A 17,658-nucleotide genomic window follows, 5' to 3' on the forward strand; every position below is an offset into this window, starting at 1 on the left:
TTGCCAAGCTTCCAAAAAGTACGAGTTTTATGAAATCTCAGCACACATTTTTTCACCCAATCTTGATGACACTTACAGGTAATGATCCGTACCCCAATGCCACTTGGCTCACCAAATTTCGTTCTTCTAGGTTAAACCGTTCCTTGGCAGTAACAGTTTTAATTTTTAGGCATCACTCTGTTTTCTCCTATATGGATACATGTAGTTGGAACTCTAAATCAAACACGGTTTGTGCTAGCTCTTTGAAACTTGACACAATAAAGTAGTTCCAAGTTCTATCTCTATGGTTTGTTTCCTATTGATGTAGCCCTAAGCAGAGACTGGCGCAAATCACGTACATAGAAAGGGGTTGCCAAGCTTCCAAAAAACTACGAGTTTCCTGAAACCTCAGCACACATTTTTTCACCCAATCTTGATGGCACTTACAGGTAATGATCAGTACCCCAATGCCAGTTGGCTCACCAAATTTCGTTCTTCTAGGTTATACCGTTCGTTGGCAGTAACAGTTTTAATTTTTAGGTTTCACTCTGTTTTCTCCTATATGGATACATGTAGTTGGAACTCTAAATCAAACACGGTTTATGCTAGCTCTTTGAACCTTGACACAATAAAGTAGTTCCAAGTTCTTTCTCTACGGTTTGTTTCCTATTAATGTAGCCCTAAGCACAGACCGGCGCAAATCACTTTCATGGAAAGGGGTTGCCAAGCTTCCAAAAAGTACGAGTTTTATGAAATCTCAGCACACATTTTTTCACCCAATCTTGATGACACTTACAGGTAATGATCAGTACCCCAATGCCACTTGGCTCACCATATTTCGTTCTTCTAGGTTAAACCGTTCGTTGGCAGTAACAGTTTTAATTTTTAGGTTTCACTCTGTTTTCTCCTATATGGATACACGTAGTTGGAACTCTAAATCAAACATGGTTTGTGCTAGCTCTTTGAAACTTGACACAATAAAGCAGTTCCAAGATCTATCACTATGGTTTGTTTCCTATTGATGTAGCCCTAAGCAAAGACCGGCACAAATCACTTTCATGGAAAGGGGTTGCCAAGCTTCCAAAAAACTTCGAGGTTCCTGAAATCTCAGCACACATTTTTCACCCAATCTTGATGACACTTTCAGGTAATGATCAGTACCCCAATCCCACTTGGCCCACCAAATTTCGTTCTTCTAGGTTATACTGTTCGTTGGCAGTAACAGTTTTAATTTTTAGGTTTCACTCTGTTTTCTCCTATATGGATACATATAGTTGGAACACTAAATCAAACACGGTTTGTGCTAGCTCTTTGAAACTTGACACAATAAGTAGTTCCAAGTTCTATCTCTATGGTTTCTTTCCTATTGATGTAGCCCTAAGCAAAGACTGGCGCAAATCACTTTCATGGAAAGGGGTTGCCAAGCTTCCAAAAAACTTCGAGGTTCCTGAAATCTCAGCACACCTTTTTCACCCAATCTTGATGACACTTTCAGGTAATGATCAGTACCCCAATGCCACTTGGCTCACCAAATTTCGTTCTTCTAGGTTAAACCGTTCGTTGGCAGTAACAGTTTTAATTTTTAGGTTTCACTCTGTTTTCTCCTATATGGATACATGTCGTTGGAACTCTAAATCAAACAAGGTTTGTGCTAGCTCTTTGAAAGTTGACACAATAAAGTAGTTCCAAGTTCTATCTCTACCGTTTGTTTCCTATTAATGTAGCCCTAAGCACAGACCGGCGCAAATCACTTTCATGGAAAGGGGTTGCCAAGCTTCCAAAAAGTACGAGTTTCCTGAAATCTCAGCACATATTCTTCACCCAATCGTGATGACACTTACAGGTAATGATCAGTACCCCAATGCCACTTGGCTCACCAAATTTCATTCTTCTAGGTTAAACGGTTCGTTGGCATTAACAGTTTAAATTTTTAGGTTTCACTCTGTTTTCTCCTATATGGATACATGTAGTTGGAACTCTAAATCCAACACGGTTTGTTCTAGCTCTTTGAAACTTGACACAATAAAGTAGTTCCAAGATCTATCTCTATGGTTTGTTTCCTATTGATGTAGCCCTAAGCAAAGACTGGCACAAATCACTTTCATGGAAAGGGGTTGCCAAGCTTCCAAAAAACTTCGAGTTTCCTGAAATCTCAGTACACATTTTTTCACCCTATCTTGTTGTCACTTTCAGGTAATGATCAGTACCCCAATCCCACTTGGCTCACCAAATTTCGTTCTTCTAGGTTAAACCGTTCCTTGGCAGTAACAGTTTTAATTTTTAGGCATCACTCTGTTTTCTCCTATATGGATACATGTAGTTGGAACTCTAAATCAAACACGGTTTGTGCTAGCTCTTTGAAACTTGACACAATAAAGTAGTTCCAAGTTCTATCTCTATGGTTTGTTTCCTATTGATGTAGACCTAAGCAGAGACTGGCGCAAATCACTTTAATGGAAAGGGGTTGCCAAGCTTCCAAAAAACTTCGAGTTTCCTGAAATCTCAGCACACATTTTTTCCCAAAATCTTGATGACACTTACAGGTAATGATCAGAACCGCAATGCCACTTTGGCTCACCAAATTTCGTTCTTCTAGGTTAAACCGTTCGTTGGCAGTAACAGTTTTAATTTTTAGGTTTCACTCTGTTTTCTCCTATATGGATACATGTAGTTGGAACTCTAAATCAAACACGGTTTGTGCTAGCTCTTTGCAACTGGACACAATAAAGTAGTTCCAAGTTCTATCTCTATGGTTTGTTTCCTATTGATGTAGCCCTAAGCAGAGACTGGCGCAAATCACTTACATAGAAAGGGGTTGCCAAGCTTCCAAAAAGTACGAGTTTTATGAAATCTCAGCACACATTTTTTCACCCAATCTTGATGACACTTACAGGTAATGATCAGTACCCCAATGCCACTTGGCTCACCAAATTTCGTTCTTCTAGGTTAAACCGTTCGTTGGCAGTAACAGTTTTAATTTTTAGGTTTCACTCTGTTTTCTCCTATATGGATACATGTAGTTGGAACTCTAAATCAAACACGGTTTGTGCTAGCTCTTTGAAACTTGACACAATAAAGTAGTTCCAAGATCTATCTCTATGGTTTGTTTCCTATTGATGTAGCCCTAAGCAAAGACCGGCACAAATCACTTTCATGGAAAGGGGATGCCAAGCTTCCAAAAAACTTCGAGTTTCCTGAAATCTCAGCACACATTTTTCACCCAATCTTGATGACACTTTCAGGTAATGATCAGTACCCGAATCCCACTTGTCTCACCAAATTTCGTTCTTCTAGGTTATACTGTTCGTTTGCAGTAACAGTTTCAATTTTTAGGTTTCACTCTGTTTTCTCCTATATGGATACATATAGTTGGAACTCTAAATCAAACACGGTTTGTGCTAGTTCTTTGAAACTTGACACAATAAGTAGTTCCAAGTTCTATCTCTATGGTTTCTTTCCTATTGATGTAGCCCTAAGCAAAGACTGGCGCAAATCACTTTCATGGAAAGGGGTTGCCAAGCTTCCAAAAAACTTCGAGTTTCCTGAAATCTCAGAACACATTTTTTCACCCTATCTTGTTGACATTTTCAGGTAATGATCAGTACCCCAATCCCACTTGGCTCACCAAATTTCGTTCTTCTAGGTTAAACCGTTCGTTGGCAGTAACAGTTTTAAATTTAGGCATCACTCTGTTTTCTCCTATATGGATACATGTAGTTGGAACTCTAAATCAAACACGGTTTGTGCTAGCTCTTTGAAACTTGACACAATAAAGTAGTTCCAAGTTCTATCTCTATGGTTTGTTTCCTATTGATGTAGACCTAAGCAGAGACTGGCGCAAATCACTTTAATGGAAAGGGGTTGCCAAGCTTCCAAAAAACTTCGAGTTTCCTGAAATCTCAGCACACATTTTTTCCCAAAATCTTGATGACACTTACAGGTAATGAACAGTACCGCAATGCCACTTGGCTCACCAAATTTCGTTCTTCTAGGTTATACTGTTCGTTGGCAGTAACAGTTTTAATTTTTAGGTTTCACTCTGTTTTCTCCTATATGGATACATATAGTTGGAACATTAAATCAAACACGGTTTGTGCTAGCTCTTTGAAACTTGACACAATAAATAGTTCCAAGTTCTATCTCTATGGTTTCTTTCCTATTAATGTAGCCCTAAGCAAAGACTGGCGCAAATCACTTTCATGGAAAGGGGTTGCCAAGCTTCCAAAAAACTTCGAGGTTCCTGAAATCTCAGCACACATTTTTCACCCAATCTTGATGACACTTTCAGGTAATGATCAGTACCCCAATGCCACTTGGCTCACCAAATTTCGTTCTTCTAGGTTAAACCGTTCATTGGCAGTAACAGTTTTAATTTTTAGGTTTCACTCTGTTTTCTCCTATATGGATACATGTCGTTGGAACTCTAAATCAAACAAGGTTTGTGCTAGCTCTTTGAAACTTGACACAATAAAGTAGTTCCAAGTTCTATCTCTACCGTTTGTTTCCTATTAATGTAGCCCTAAGCACAGACCGGCGCAAATCACTTTCATGGAAAGGGGTTGCCAAGCTTCCAAAAAGTACGAATTTCCTGAAATCTCAGCACATATTTTTCAACCAATCGTGATGACACTTACAGGTAATGATCAGTACCCCAATGCCACTTGGCTCACCAAATTTCATTCTTCTAGGTTAAACCATTCGTTGGCATTAACAGTTTAAATTTTTAAGTTTCACTCTGTTTTCTCCTATATGGATACATGTAGTTGGAACTCTAAATCCAACACGGTTTGTTCTAGCTCTTTGAAACTTGACACAATAAAGTAGTTCCAAGATCTATCTCTATGGTTTGTTTCCTATTGATGTAGCCCTAAGCAAAGACTGGCACAAATCACTTTCATGGAAAGGGGTTGCCAAGCTTCCAAAAAACTTCGAGTTTCCTGAAATCTCAGTACACATTTTTTCACCCTATCTTGTTGTCACTTTCAGGTAATGATCAGTACCCCAATCCCACTTGGCTCACCAAATTTCGTTCTTCTAGGTTAAACCGTTCCTTGGCAGGAACAGTTTTAATTTTTAGGCATCACTCTGTTTTCTCCTATATGGATACATGTAGTTGGAACTCTAAATCAAACACGGTTTGTGCTAGCTCTTTGAAACTTGACACAATAAAGAAGTTCCAAGTTCTATCTCTATGGTTTGTTTCCTATTGATGTAGACCTAAGCAGAGACTGGCGCAAATCACTTTAATGGAAAGGGGTTGCCAAGCTTCCAAAAAACTTCGAGTTTCCTGAAATCTCAGGACACAATTTTCCCAAAATCTTGATGACACTTACAGGTAATGATCAGAACCGCAATGCCACTTTGGCTCACCAAATTTCGTTCTTCTAGGTTAAACCGTTCGTTGGCAGTAACAGTTTTAATTTTTAGGATTCACTCTGTTTTCTCCTATATGGATACATGTAGTTGGAACTCTAAATCAAACACGGTTTGTGCTAGCTCTTTGCAACTGGACACAATAAAGTAGTTCCAAGTTCTATCTCTATGGTTTGTTTCCTATTGATGTAGCCCTAAGCAGAGACTGGCGCAAATCACTTACATAGAAAGGGGTTGCCAAGCTTCCAAAAAACTACGAGTTTCCTGAAATCTCAGCACACATTTTTTCACCCAATCTTGATGGCACTTACAGGTACAGATCAGTACCCCAATGCCACTTGGCTCACCAAATTTCGTTCTTCTAGGTTAAACCGTTCGTTAGCAGTAACAGTTTTAATTTTTAGGTTTCACTCTGTTTTCTCCTATATGGATACATGTAGTTGGAACTCTAAATCAAACACGGTTTGTGCTAGCTCTTTGAAAATTGACACAATAAAGTAGTTCCAAGTTCTATCTCTACGGTTTTTTTCCTATTAATGTAGCCCTAAGCACAGACCGGCGCAAATCACTTTCATGGAAAGGGGTTGCCAAGCTTCCAAAAAACTTCGAGGTTCCTGAAATCTCAGCACACATTTTTCACCCAATCTTGATGACACTTTCAGGTAATGATCAGTACCCCAATCCCACTTGGCTCACCAAATTTCGTTCTTCTAGGTTATACTGTTCGTTGGCAATAACAGTTTTAATTTTTAGGTTTCACTCTTTTTTCTCCTATATGGATACATATAGTTGGAACACTAAATCAAACACGGTTTGTGCTAGCTCTTTGAAACTTGACACAATAAGTAGTTCCAAGTTCTATCTCTATGGTTTCTTTCCTATTGATGTAGCCCTAAGCAAAGACTGGCGCAAATCACTTTCATGGAAAGGGGTTGCCAAGCTTCCAAAAAACTTCGAGGTTCCTGAAATCTCAGCACACATTTTTCACCCAATCTTGATGACACTTTCAGGTAATGATCAGTACCCCTATGCCACTTGGCTCACCAAATTTCGTTCTTCTAGGTTAAACCGTTCATTGGCAGTAACAGTTTTAATTTTTAGGTTTCACTCTGTTTTCTCCTATATGGATACATGTCGTTGGAACTCTAAATCAAACAAGGTTTGTGCTAGCTCTTTGAAACTTGACACAATAAAGTAGTTCCAAGTTCTATCTCTACCGTTTGTTTCCTATTAATGTAGCCCTAAGCACAGACCGGCGCAAATCACTTTCATGGAAAGGGGTTGCCAAGCTTCCAAAAAGTACGAGTTTCCTGAAATCTCAGCACATATTTTTCACCCAATCTTGATGACACTTACAGGTAATGATCAGTACCCCAATGCCACTTGGCTCACCAAATTTCATTCTTCTAGGTTAAACCGTTCGTTGGCATTAACAGTTTAAATTTTTAGGTTTCACTCTGTTTTCTCCTATATGGATACATGTAGTTGGAACTCTAAATCAAACACGGTTTGTGCTAGCTCTTTGAAACTTGACACAATAAAGTAGTTCCAAGATCTATCTCTATGGTTTTTTTCCTATTGATGTAGCCCTAAGCAAAGACTGGCACAAATCACTTTCATGGAAAGGGGTTGCCAAGCTTCCAAAAAACTTCGAGGTTCCTGAAATCTCAGCACACATTTTTCACCCAATCTTGATGACACTTTCAGGTAATGATCAGTACCCCAATCCCACTTGGCCCACCAAATTTCGTTCTTCTAGGTTATACTGTTCGTTGGCAGTAACAGTTTTAATTTTTAGGTTTCACTCTGTTTTCTCCTATATGGATACATATAGTTGGAACACTAAATCAAACACGGTTTGTGCTAGCTCTTTGAAACTTGACACAATAAGTAGTTCCAAGTTCTATCTCTATGGTTTCTTTCCTATTGATGTAGCCCTAAGCAAAGACTGGCGCAAATCACTTTCATGGAAAGGGGTTGCCAAGCTTCCAAAAAACTTCGAGGTTCCTGAAATCTCAGCACACCTTTTTCACCCAATCTTGATGACACTTTCAGGTAATGATCAGTACCCCAATGCCACTTGGCTCACCAAATTTCGTTCTTCTAGGTTAAACCGTTCGTTGGCAGTAACAGTTTTAATTTTTAGGTTTCACTCTGTTTTCTCCTATATGGATACATGTCGTTGGAACTCTAAATCAAACAAGGTTTGTGCTAGCTCTTTGAAACTTGACACAATAAAGTAGTTCCAAGTTCTATCTCTACCGTTTGTTTCCTATTAATGTAGCCCTAAGCACAGACCGGCGCAAATCACTTTCATGGAAAGGGGTTGCCAAGCTTCCAAAAAGTACGAGTTTCCTGAAATCTCAGCACATATTCTTCACCCAATCGTGATGACACTTACAGGTAATGATCAGTACCCCAATGCCACTTGGCTCACCAAATTTCATTCTTCTAGGTTAAACGGTTCGTTGGCATTAACAGTTTAAATTTTTAGGTTTCACTCTGTTTTCTCCTATATGGATACATGTAGTTGGAACTCTAAATCCAACACGGTTTGTTCTAGCTCTTTGAAACTTGACACAATAAAGTAGTTCCAAGATCTATCTCTATGGTTTGTTTCCTATTGATGTAGCCCTAAGCAAAGACTGGCACAAATCACTTTCATGGAAAGGGGTTGCCAAGCTTCCAAAAAACTTCGAGTTTCCTGAAATCTCAGTACACATTTTTTCACCCTATCTTGTTGTCACTTTCAGGTAATGATCAGTACCCCAATCCCACTTGGCTCACCAAATTTCGTTCTTCTAGGTTAAACCGTTCCTTGGCAGTAACAGTTTTAATTTTTAGGCATCACTCTGTTTTCTCCTATATGGATACATGTAGTTGGAACTCTAAATCAAACACGGTTTGTGCTAGCTCTTTGAAACTTGACACAATAAAGTAGTTCCAAGTTCTATCTCTATGGTTTGTTTCCTATTGATGTAGACCTAAGCAGAGACTGGCGCAAATCACTTTAATGGAAAGGGGTTGCCAAGCTTCCAAAAAACTTCGAGTTTCCTGAAATCTCAGCACACATTTTTTCCCAAAATCTTGATGACACTTACAGGTAATGATCAGAACCGCAATGCCACTTTGGCTCACCAAATTTCGTTCTTCTAGGTTAAACCGTTCGTTGGCAGTAACAGTTTTAATTTTTAGGTTTCACTCTGTTTTCTCCTATATGGATACATGTAGTTGGAACTCTAAATCAAACACGGTTTGTGCTAGCTCTTTGCAACTGGACACAATAAAGTAGTTCCAAGTTCTATCTCTATGGTTTGTTTCCTATTGATGTAGCCCTAAGCAGAGACTGGCGCAAATCACTTACATAGGAAGGGGTTGCCAAGCTTCCAAAAAGTACGAGTTTTATGAAATCTCAGCACACATTTTTTCACCCAATCTTGATGACACTTACAGGTAATGATCAGTACCCCAATGCCACTTGGCTCACCAAATTTCGTTCTTCTAGGTTAAACCGTTCGTTGGCAGTAACAGTTTTAATTTTTAGGTTTCACTCTGTTTTCTCCTATATGGATACATGTAGTTGGAACTCTAAATCAAACACGGTTTGTGCTAGCTCTTTGAAACTTGACACAATAAAGAAGTTCCAAGATCTATCTCTATGGTTTGTTTCCTATTGATGTAGCCCTAAGCAAAGACCGGCACAAATCACTTTCATGGAAAGGGGATGCCAAGCTTCCAAAAAACTTCGAGTTTCCTGAAATCTCAGCACACATTTTTCACCCAATCTTGATGACACTTTCAGGTAATGATCAGTACCCGAATCCCACTTGTCTCACCAAATTTCGTTCTTCTAGGTTATACTGTTCGTTTGCAGTAACAGTTTCAATTTTTAGGTTTCACTCTGTTTTCTCCTATATGGATACATATAGTTGGAACTCTAAATCAAACACGGTTTGTGCTAGTTCTTTGAAACTTGACACAATAAGTAGTTCCAAGTTCTATCTCTATGGTTTCTTTCCTATTGATGTAGCCCTAAGCAAAGACTGGCGCAAATCACTTTCATGGAAAGGGGTTGCCAAGCTTCCAAAAAACTTCGAGTTTCCTGAAATCTCAGAACACATTTTTTCACCCTATCTTGTTGACATTTTCAGGTAATGATCAGTACCCCAATCCCACTTGGCTCACCAAATTTCGTTCTTCTAGGTTAAACCGTTCGTTGGCAGTAACAGTTTTAAATTTAGGCATCACTCTGTTTTCTCCTATATGGATACATGTAGTTGGAACTCTAAATCAAACACGGTTTGTGCTAGCTCTTTGAAACTTGACACAATAAAGTAGTTCCAAGTTCTATCTCTATGGTTTGTTTCCTATTGATGTAGACCTAAGCAGAGACTGGCGCAAATCACTTTAATGGAAAGGGGTTGCCAAGCTTCCAAAAAACTTCGAGTTTCCTGAAATCTCAGCACACATTTTTTCCCAAAATCTTGATGACACTTACAGGTAATGAACAGTACCGCAATGCCACTTGGCTCACCAAATTTCGTTCTTCTAGGTTATACTGTTCGTTGGCAGTAACAGTTTTAATTTTTAGGTTTCACTCTGTTTTCTCCTATATGGATACATATAGTTGGAACATTAAATCAAACACGGTTTGTGCTAGCTCTTTGAAACTTGACACAATAAATAGTTCCAAGTTCTATCTCTATGGTTTCTTTCCTATTGATGTAGCCCTAAGCAAAGACTGGCGCAAATCACTTTCATGGAAAGGGGTTGCCAAGCTTCCAAAAAACTTCGAGGTTCCTGAAATCTCAGCACACATTTTTCACCCAATCTTGATGACACTTTCAGGTAATGATCAGTACCCCAATGCCACTTGGCTCACCAAATTTCGTTCTTCTAGGTTAAACCGTTCATTGGCAGTAACAGTTTTAATTTTTAGGTTTCACTCTGTTTTCTCCTATATGGATACATGTCGTTGGAACTCTAAATCAAACAAGGTTTGTGCTAGCTCTTTGAAACTTGACACAATAAAGTAGTTCCAAGTTCTATCTCTACCGTTTGTTTCCTATTAATGTAGCCCTAAGCACAGACCGGCGCAAATCACTTTCATGCAAAGGGGTTGCCAAGCTTCCAAAAAGTACGAATTTCCTGAAATCTCAGCACATATTTTTCAACCAATCGTGATGACACTTACAGGTAATGATCAGTACCCCAATGCCACTTGGCTCACCAAATTTCATTCTTCTAGGTTAAACCATTCGTTGGCATTAACAGTTTAAATTTTTAAGTTTCACTCTGTTTTCTCCTATATGGATACATGTAGTTGGAACTCTAAATCCAACACGGTTTGTTCTAGCTCTTTGAAACTTGACACAATAAAGTAGTTCCAAGATCTATCTCTATGGTTTGTTTCCTATTGATGTAGCCCTAAGCAAAGACTGGCACAAATCACTTTCATGGAAAGGGGTTGCCAAGCTTCCAAAAAACTTCGAGTTTCCTGAAATCTCAGTACACATTTTTTCACCCTATCTTGTTGTCACTTTCAGGTAATGATCAGTACCCCAATCCCACTTGGCTCACCAAATTTCGTTCTTCTAGGTTAAACCGTTCCTTGGCAGGAACAGTTTTAATTTTTAGGCATCACTCTGTTTTCTCCTATATGGATACATGTAGTTGGAACTCTAAATCAAACACGGTTTGTGCTAGCTCTTTGAAACTTGACACAATAAGGAAGTTCCAAGTTCTATCTCTATGGTTTGTTTCCTATTGATGTAGACCTAAGCAGAGACTGGCGCAAATCACTTTAATGGAAAGGGGTTGCCAAGCTTCCAAAAAACTTCGAGTTTCCTGAAATCTCAGGACACATTTTTTCCCAAAATCTTGATGACACTTACAGGTAATGATCAGAACCGCAATGCCACTTTGGCTCACCAAATTTCGTTCTTCTAGGTTAAACCGTTCGTTGGCAGTAACAGTTTTAATTTTTAGGATTCACTCTGTTTTCTCCTATATGGATACATGTAGTTGGAACTCTAAATCAAACACGGTTTGTGCTAGCTCTTTGCAACTGGACACAATAAAGTAGTTCCAAGTTCTATCTCTATGGTTTGTTTCCTATTGATGTAGCCCTAAGCAGAGACTGGCGCAAATCACTTACATAGAAAGGGGTTGCCAAGCTTCCAAAAAACTACGAGTTTCCTGAAATCTCAGCACACATTTTTTCACCCAATCTTGATGGCACTTACAGGTACAGATCAGTACCCCAATGCCACTTGGCTCACCAAATTTCGTTCTTCTAGGTTAAACCGTTCGTTAGCAGTAACAGTTTTAATTTTTAGGTTTCACTCTGTTTTCTCCTATATGGATACATGTAGTTGGAACTCTAAATCAAACACGGTTTGTGCTAGCTCTTTGAAAATTGACACAATAAAGTAGTTCCAAGTTCTATCTCTACGGTTTTTTTCCTATTAATGTAGCCCTAAGCACAGACCGGCGCAAATCACTTTCATGGAAAGGGGTTGCCAAGCTTCCAAAAAACTTCGAGGTTCCTGAAATCTCAGCACACATTTTTCACCCAATCTTGATGACACTTTCAGGTAATGATCAGTACCCCAATCCCACTTGGCTCACCAAATTTCGTTCTTCTAGGTTATACTGTTCGTTGGCAATAACAGTTTTAATTTTTAGGTTTCACTCTTTTTTCTCCTATATGGATACATATAGTTGGAACACTAAATCAAACACGGTTTGTGCTAGCTCTTTGAAACTTGACACAATAAGTAGTTCCAAGTTCTATCTCTATGGTTTCTTTCCTATTGATGTAGCCCTAAGCAAAGACTGGCGCAAATCACTTTCATGGAAAGGGGTTGCCAAGCTTCCAAAAAACTTCGAGGTTCCTGAAATCTCAGCACACATTTTTCACCCAATCTTGATGACACTTTCAGGTAATGATCAGTACCCCTATGCCACTTGGCTCACCAAATTTCGTTCTTCTAGGTTAAACCGTTCACTGGCAGTAACAGTTTTAATTTTTAGGTTTCACTCTGTTTTCTCCTATATGGATACATGTCGTTGGAACTCTAAATCAAACAAGGTTTGTGCTAGCTCTTTGAAACTTGACACAATAAAGTAGTTCCAAGTTCTATCTCTACCGTTTGTTTCCTATTAATGTAGCCCTAAGCACAGACCGGCGCAAATCACTTTCATGGAAAGGGGTTGCCAAGCTTCCAAAAAGTACGAGTTTCCTGAAATCTCACCACATATTTTTCACCCAATCTTGATGACACTTACAGGTAATGATCAGTACCCCAATGCCACTTGGCTCACCAAATTTCATTCTTCTAGGTTAAACCGTTCGTTGGCATTAACAGTTTAAATTTTTAGGTTTCACTCTGTTTTCTCCTATATGGATACATGTAGTTGGAACTCTAAATCAAACACGGTTTGTGCTAGCTCTTTGAAACTTGACACAATAAAGTAGTTCCAAGATCTATCTCTATGGTTTTTTTCCTATTGATGTAGCCCTAAGCAAAGACTGGCACAAATCACTTTCATGGAAAGGGGTTGCCAAGATTCCAAAAAACTTCGAGTTTCCTGAAATCTCAGCACACATTTTTTCACCCTATCTTGTTGACACTTTCAGGTAATGATCAGTACCCCAATCCCACTTGGCTCACCAAATTTCGTTCTTCTAGGTTAAACCGTTCCTTGGCAGTAACAGTTTTAATTTTTAGGCATCACTCTGTTTTCTCCTATATGGATACATGTAGTTGGAACTCTAAATCAAACACGGTTTGTGCTAGCTCTTTGAAACTTGACACAATAAAGTAGTTCCAAGTTCTATCTCTATGGTTTGTTTCCTATTGATGTAGACCTAAGCAGAAACTGGCGCAAATCACTTTAATGGAAAGGGGTTGCCAAGCTTCCAAAAAACTTCGAGTTTCCTGAAATCTCAGCACACATTTTTTCCGAAAATCTTGATGACACTTACAGGTAATGATCAGAACCGCAATGCCACTTTGGCTCACCAAATTTCGTTCTTCTAGGTTAAACCGTTCGTTGGCAGTAACAGTTTTAATTTTTAGGTTTCACTCTGTTTTCTCCTATATGGATACATGTAGTTGGAACTCTAAATCAAACACGGTTTGTGCTAGCTCTTTGCAACTGGACACAATAAAGTAGTTCCAAGTTCTATCTCTATGGTTTGTTTCCTATTGATGTAGCCCTAAGCAGAGACTGGCGCAAATCACTTACATAGAAAGGGGTTGCCAAGCTTCCAAAAAACTACGAGTTTCCTGAAATCTCAGCACACATTTTTTCACCCACTCTTGATGGCACTTACAGGTAAAGATCAGTACCCCAATGCCACTTGGCTCACCAAATTTCGTTCTTCTAGGTTAAACCGTTCGTTGGCAGTAACAGTTTTAATTTTTAGGTTTCACTCTGTTTTCTCCTATATGGATACATGTAGTTGGAACTCTAAATCAAACACGGTTTGTGCTAGCTCTTTGAAACTTGACACAATAAAGTAGTTCCAAGTTCTATCTCTACGGTTTGTTTCCTATTATTGTAGCCCTACGCACAGACCGGCGCAAATCACTTTCATGGAAAGGGGTTGCCAAGCTTCCAAAAAGTACGAGTTTCCTGAAATCTCAGCACACATTTTTTCACATAATCTTGATGACACTTACAGGTAATGATCAGTACCCCAATCCCACTTGGCTCACCAAATTTCGTTCTTCTAGATTAAACCGTTCGTTGGCAGTAACAGTTTTAATTTTTAGGTTTCACTCTGTTTTCTCCTATATGGATACATGTAGTTGGAACTCTAAATCAAACACGGTTTGTGCTAGCTCTTTGAAACTTGACACAATAAAGTAGTTCCAAGTTCTATCTCTACGGTTTGTTTCCTATTAATGTAGCCCTAAGCACAGACCGGCGCAAATCACTTTCATGGAAAGGGGTTGCCAAGCTTCCAAAAAGTACGAATTTCCTGAAATCTCAGCACACATTTTTTCACATAATCTTGATGACACTTACAGGTAATGATCAGTACCCCAATGCCACTTTGCTCACCAAATTTCGTTCTTCTAGGTTAAACCGTTCCTTGGCAGTAACAGTTTAAATTTTTAGGCATCACTCTGTTTTCTCCTATATGGATACATGTAGTTGGAACTCTAAATCAAACACGGTTTGTGCTAGCTCTTTGAAACTTGACACAATAATGTAGTTCCAAGTTCTATCTCTATGGTTTGTTTCCTATTGATGTAGACCTAAGCAGAGACTGACGCAAATCACTTTAATGGAAAGGGGTTGCCAAGCTTCCAAAAAACTTCGAGTTTCCTGAAATCTCAGCACACATTTTTTCCCAAAATCTTGATGACACTTACTTGTAATGATCAGTACCGCAATGCCACTTGGCTCACCAAATTTCGTTATTCTAGGTAAAACCGTTCGTTGGCAGTAACAGTTTTAATTTTTAGGTTTCACTCTGTTTTCTCCTATATGGATACATGTAGTTGGAACTCTAAATCAAACACGGTTTGTGCTAGCTCTTTGAAACTTGACACAATAAAGTAGTTCCAAGTTCTATCTCTATGGTTTGTTTCCTATTGATGTAGCCCTAAGCAGAGACTGGGGCAAATCACTTACATAGAAAGGGGTTGCCAAGCTTCCAAAAAACTACGAGTTTCCTGAAATCTCAGCACACATTTTTTCACCCAATCTTGATGGCACTTACAGGTAATGATCAGTACCCCAATGCCAGTTGGCTCACCAAATTACGTTCTGCTAGGTTATACCGTTCGTTGGCAGTAACAGTTTTAAATTTTAGGTTTCACTCTGTTTTCTCCTATATGGATACATGTAGTTGGAAGTCTAAATCAAACACGGTTTGTGTTAGCTCTTTGAAACTTGACACAATAAAGTGGTTCCAAGTTCTATCTCTACGGTTTGTTTCCTATTAATGTAGCCCTAAGCACAGACCGGCGCAAATCACTTTCATGGAAAGGGGTTGCCAAGCTTCCAAAAAGTACGAGTTTTATGAAATCTCAGCACACATTTTTTCACCCAATCTTGATGACACTTACAGGTAATGATCAGTACCCCAATGCCACTTGGCTCACCAAATTTCGTTCTTCTAGGTTAAACCATTCGTTGGCAGTAACAGTTTTAATTTTTAGGTTTCACTCTGTTTTCTCCTATATGGATACATGTCGTTGGAACTCTAAATCAAACAAGGTTTGTGCTAGCTCTTTGAAACTTGACACAATAAAGTAGTTCCAAGTTCTATCTCTACGGTTTGTTTCCTATTAATGTAGCCCTAAGCACAGACCGGCGCAAATCCCTTTCATGGAAAGGGGTTGCCAAGCTTCCAAAAAACTACGAGTGTGCTGAAATCTCAGCACACATTTTTTCACCCAATCTTGATGACACTTACAGGTAATGATCAGTACCCCAATGCCACTTGGCTCACCAAATTTCGTTCTTCTAGGTTAAACCGTTCGTTGGCAGTAACTGTTTTAATTTTTAGGTTTCACTCTGTTTTCTCCTATATGGATACATGTAGTTGGAACTCTAAATCAAACACGGTTTGTGCTAGCTCTTTGAAACTTGACACAATAAAGTAGTTCCAAGTTCTATCTCTACGGTTTGTTTCCTATTAATGTAGCCCTAAGCACAGACCGGCGCAAATCACTTTCATGGAAAGGGGTTGCCAAGCTTCCAAGAAGTACGAGTTTCCTGAAATCTCAGCACACATTTTTTCACCCAATCTTGATGACACTTACAGGTAATTATCAGTACCCCAATGCCACTTGGCTCAACAAATTTCGTTCTTCTAGGTTAAACCGTTCGTTGGCAGTAACAGTTTTAATTTTTAGGTTTCACTCTGTTTTCTCCTATATGGATACATGTAGTTGGAACTCTAAATCAAACACGGTTTGTGCTAGCTCTTTGAAACTTGACACAATAAAGTAGTTCCAAGATATATCTCTATGGTTTGTTTCCTATTGATGTAGCCCAAAGCAAAGACCGGCACAAATCACTTTCATGGAAAGGGGTTGCCAAGCTTCCAAAAAACTTCGAGGTTCCTGAAATATCAGCACACATTTTTCACCCAATCTTGATGACACTTTCAGGTAATGATCAGTACCCCAGTCCCACTTGGCTCACCAAATTTCATTCTTCTAGGTTATACTGTTCGTTTGCAGTAACAGTTTTAATTTTTAGGTTTCACTCTGTTGTCTCCTATATGGATACATGTAGTTGGAACTCTAAATCAAACACGGTTTGTGCTAGCTCTTTGAAACTTGACACAATAAAGTAGTTCCAAGTTCTATCTCTATGGTTTGTTTCCTATTGATGTAGACCTAAGCAGAGACTGGCGCAAATCACTTTAATTTAAAGGGGTTGCCAAGCTTCCAAAAAACTTCGATTTTCCTGAAATATCAGCACACATTTTTTCCCAAAATCTTGATGACACTTACAGGTAATGATCAGTACCGCAATGCCACTTGGCTCACCAAATTTCGTTCTTCTAGGTTAAACCGTTCGTTGGCAGTAACAGTTTTAATTTTTAGGTTTCACTCTGTTTTCTCCTATATGGATACATGTAGTTGGAACTCTAAATCAAACACGGTTTGTGCTAGCTCTTTGAAACTTGACACGATAAAGTAGTTCCTAGTTCTATCTCTTTGGTTTGTTTCCTATTGATGTAGCCCTAAGCAGAGACTGGCGCAAATCACTTTCATAGAAAGGGTTTGCCAAGCTTCCAAAAAACTACAAGTTTCCTGAAATCTCAGCACACATTTTTTCACCCAATCTTGATGTCACTTACAGGTAATGATCAGTACCCCAATGCCACTTGGCTCACCAAATTTCGTTCTTCTAGGTTAAACCATTCGTTGGCAGTAACAGTTTTAATTTTTAGGCTTCACTCTGTTTTCTCCTATATTGATACATGTAGCTGGAACTCTAAATCAAACACAGTTTGTGCTAGCGCTTCGAAACTTGACACAATAAAGTAGTTCCAAGATCTATCTCTATGGTTTGTTTCCTATTGATGTAGCCCTAAGCAAAGACTGGCGCAAATCACTTTCATGGAAAGGGGTTGCCAAGCTTCCAAAAAACTTCGAGGTTCCTGAAATCTCAGCACACATTTTTCACCCAGTCTTGATGACACTTTCAGGTAATGATCAGTACCCCAATCCCACTTGGCTCACCAAATTTCGTTCTTCTAGGTTAAACCGTTCGTTGGCAGTAACAGTTTTAATTTTTAGGTTTCACTCTGTTTTCTCCTATATGGAT

This window comes from Spermophilus citellus (genome assembly GCF_964194105.1).
Source record: "Spermophilus citellus genome assembly, chromosome: 2".
In the NCBI taxonomy this organism is placed as follows: domain Eukaryota; kingdom Metazoa; phylum Chordata; class Mammalia; order Rodentia; family Sciuridae; genus Spermophilus; species Spermophilus citellus.